Source organism: Budorcas taxicolor, chromosome 23 (genome assembly GCF_023091745.1).
Source record: "Budorcas taxicolor isolate Tak-1 chromosome 23, Takin1.1, whole genome shotgun sequence".
Lineage (NCBI taxonomy): Eukaryota > Metazoa > Chordata > Mammalia > Artiodactyla > Bovidae > Budorcas > Budorcas taxicolor.
In genome coordinates this window covers 33,944,121-33,948,151 of record NC_068932.1, presented here as the reverse complement: position 1 = coordinate 33,948,151, position 4,031 = coordinate 33,944,121, and positions in this window count along the sequence as shown.

Sequence of the window (4,031 nt, the reverse complement as noted above, 5' to 3'; positions counted from 1 at the left end):
GGAGCAGGTGCCACTGCCCAGCACTGCTGGAAACTCCTCCCTTTGTGTGTCAGCCAGTAAAAAGTTTGTTTTGCTCCATCTGTATAAAAAAGTACCTTTTTACAATACAAATGCATTGCTGTGTATACTGTAAGAATGTAAGCTCTGATGAAACTTGTTCTTGTACAGTGACAGCCTGTGATTGAATCTGAACAACTGAATTTAATTCGCTGATAGTCATGTGAAGTGCTGAACATTACAACAAGGGCTTTTGAAAACCCCTTCTCCATATTTCTTCCCTTTAAAATATATAATGTCAAAAATGATTTCACTTTCTAAAATTATGCATGAAAGGACAGGTGTTAATCATTCAGTAATATGCTATTTCTCCAACATGAATAAAACTAAAGAAATGAAAAAAGCTTTGTTTTTGACATTCTGATACAGCGTTTGCTTGTGTGTTAGGGACGCCAGTGAGTTCTTAAATCCTTTGGTCTTCATGGAAGCGGATAGGAAAGCTGCTCTTGGTGACTAGCAGGGACCGGCACTATATGCTTCTTTCAGGTTTCCTTATTTGTGCTAGGAACATTGTTTTCAGGTTTGATTTGAGTTAATTGTTACATTTTTTTAAATCTCTAGTTACATAAACTATGATTTGAAAATTCCTGTGGACTTCAGCTGTATTTTAAAATGTGAAGTGAATTAGTCATTAGAACCAAGAGATGAGTAATGAATTCTTTGAAACAGAAATACTTTAGTTTTACTGACATCAAGTATAAAGATGAATATAAGATACTTATGAAGAACCAGTTCCCAAGAGAATCCAGCACAGGGCACTGTTAACCATTTTATCTGTGCACCATTCTTTACTGTTAGTTTAATTATATGTTATAGTGGTGTGATCTTACAGCCCCTAAATGTGCTGTGTTTCAATAAATAATTACATCCTTGTAACCAAAGGAGTTTTAGAGCCAAATTTATGTATCCTGTTGGATTTTTACAATATTTATTTAAGATATGCACTCAAGTGTTGCTGGTTTCAGTATCAGTATTTCTGTCACTGAACTTTTTTCTCATCTCTCATAATTTCTCGCTGTGATTTTCTACATTTCATTATATTCAGATCATTTCTGTAATGATACCTTGGCATATACACAGATGTTGCAGCAAACTTCATTTTTGTTTTCAATTTTTGCATCCTTCTTTTCCTCTCAAGAGAAGTAAGCATTGAGGTGATGGATTAAAAGCCTTTAAAGAATTGTATGGCTTTACCAGTTGGGCTGGGCTTTTGATGGCAATGTCCCTTTAATGTATTTTAACTTTTTTTTTTTAATTGACTTACCATTGTGTAAAAAGATCATTTACTAAAGGTTAGATGATTCATTGTAGCATCTTATTTTTTCTGTATATTGAGTTAATAGGTTTCATCCAAAAACAAAATCTTTTCACTTCAAAATGGAAATAGAAGTTCAGAAACACTTTATATTTAAAATAGCTGTAAGTTTTAGTCTTACCGTAATGTGTCTTTTTACCAGTAATAATTTATCAAAATAAGGAAATGAGGGTAAGTGCAATCACATCTGAATTATTTTCCTAGTTGTTTTTGGTAATAGTATTGATGCTCCCAAAGACTGGTTAGTCAATGTAACTAAATTTTTATAGCTTCTTATGTGATACAGGTTCATACACTACAGTATTTGTTTTTTTCCTTCCAAGACACAAAATATGTTAATGGAGACCAAATAGTGGTCAGATCTACAATATTCTATGTCTGTACACTTTAAAAATATATATGTACATGCACACATTTTTGCATACATATATTGCATATGAAAATGAAACATTCCAATATTAACATTTGTTCCAGCATTCATTTAAAGATGTTTAGTGTTTAAACAGTTTTAGAAGAATGCAATTATAAACCATATATTGACTTATTACTCCCCCCATAAATGTAAGGAACTGTGAAAAATTTGAAGAAAATGTTTATTTTCCTTTTGTTCTTTAGTTTCTACTATATCCTTTTGTATATAGATCATGACTGAGCAAAAGTGTGTACAGCAAGGTGCATTATCAGATCTCTCTCTAGACTGACCCACAGATCCTGATTAAGCATTTAGAAGGCAATATACGGAAAGAAGAATGTGGTGTCCAGGAAGGGAAAATGGTGTAGATAAATGATAAACTTGACTTCTGGGAGAAATTTTGGTTTGTCTGTTTATTATTAATTAAACACATCAAGGCTGTTCTTGTATCACTATTTTGATTTCTTTGAAGAGGAAATTATTTTTGTGTGTATGTATACATACATATGCCCTTTACTAGGTTTTAATTTTAAAACAGGCTAACTTTTAACAGGCTAAAGTCTGAAGTGGTACGGGAAAAAGGCAGTCACAGTAAGTATGCACTTTTTACTAGGTTTTAATTTTAAAGTGAATACTTACTGTGACTGCCTTTATCCCGTACCACTTCAGACTTTAGCCTGTTAAGCTCTAAGGATTGAAAATGGTGGGTGTGAACAGTAGAATGAGTTTAAACTTCAGTTTGTTTTTTAAACTTTCTACTCATAACCATTTAAAGCAATTTATCTTGAAATTAAATTTTGTCAGGCTACCAACAAATGTTATTTATTCATATAATAAACACATTTATTGAAAACCCCTTTGTTGCCAGGCACCATACAGGGTGTCAACATTATACTGTAGACAGGCTAGACAGGGCAATTCGTGTCAGCATGGAGCTTATGGTCTAGTGAAAACCGCTGGGAGGCAGCCTTTGAGTCTCTGCAGCCCAAAGCCAGCCCTTGTCAGTAGGTTAATGCACTGTGCACGTAGGTGATCCAGAAGTCTCACTCTGGCATGAAGCTTTGGGAAATGAATCCTTGCTGAGATACGCTGAGAGCAGATCATTGTTTTTGTGGTGGTTCTGCACATTTCCTAACTTTTTTCACAGTTTGATGTTTAATTATTGTTTTAAGAAGGGGAAAAAAAAATCCAGTGACCATAAAATGGCACTTAATTTTTGCCGTTTTAGTAAATTATTAATGTCCACTTGATGCTCATAAAGATGAGTCTAATCATGGTGTCATGTTTGTTTCTAAATTGTTTTGCAGTATATTATTTTCTAAAGATTTTTACATATAATTTCAGATGAGGATTTATCAGTAGAAGAAAAAAAGCACTAGAAACTATTAGTACTGTAAATGTTGTATATGTTACCCTGATGAAAATATTTGTATCAATCATGGTATTCCATATGGTTAATTTGCCTTATGAATGCTGGATTCAGTGGTCTGTCTTCCAATAACCTTATTTTTAAAACGAAAGATTTCTTTTTTGACACTAAGATTGTTCATGTTTAATACCGGTTGGTGGCACTAGAAACCTGAAAAATTTTCAAGACTGAACAAGAGAAGATAATCAGAGAATTCAAACAGAATTTTTCAGGAAAATAAATGAAAAATATAATTGTATATTAAAGATGTATTTTCTTCTGAAATGAAATTCTTTTTTAAAATGCATATAGCTGTCCATTTTGACAATGATGAAACTTGTTTATCTTCCAAAGTTCATATATATATGTGTGTATTGTACAGATAATCTTTAGTTTGATTACACTGTTCATTTTGTAAATATCTTTCTGTATAAAATGAAGCTTTTCAAGAGAATTTTATGTATATACTGTACTTATTAAATAGGAAATGCCTGTTTACCAAGTTGTATTCCACTGGCATCTTTGATTATTTACACATACCACTACTAACAGACTGATTGTCTAGACTTCACAAGACTGAAATTGCTTAAATGTTCCTTTTTAAACCAGATTAATAAGAATTTTTGCTTTCCATTTTTGTCTTTATTCTACTAATTACAAGTCAGTGAACAATAGTAAACTAATCGAATGCCAAGTTGTATTTTAAATTTTTGTCTAAATTATTGATAGCAAAATCTGGCCTTTTGTAAAAGGCTGCCTATATGAAAATTTCTCATTGAACTTGACAAGCCAGGAATAAATTCAGATTTTCCACAAAACTATGGAACTTACTTGCACAA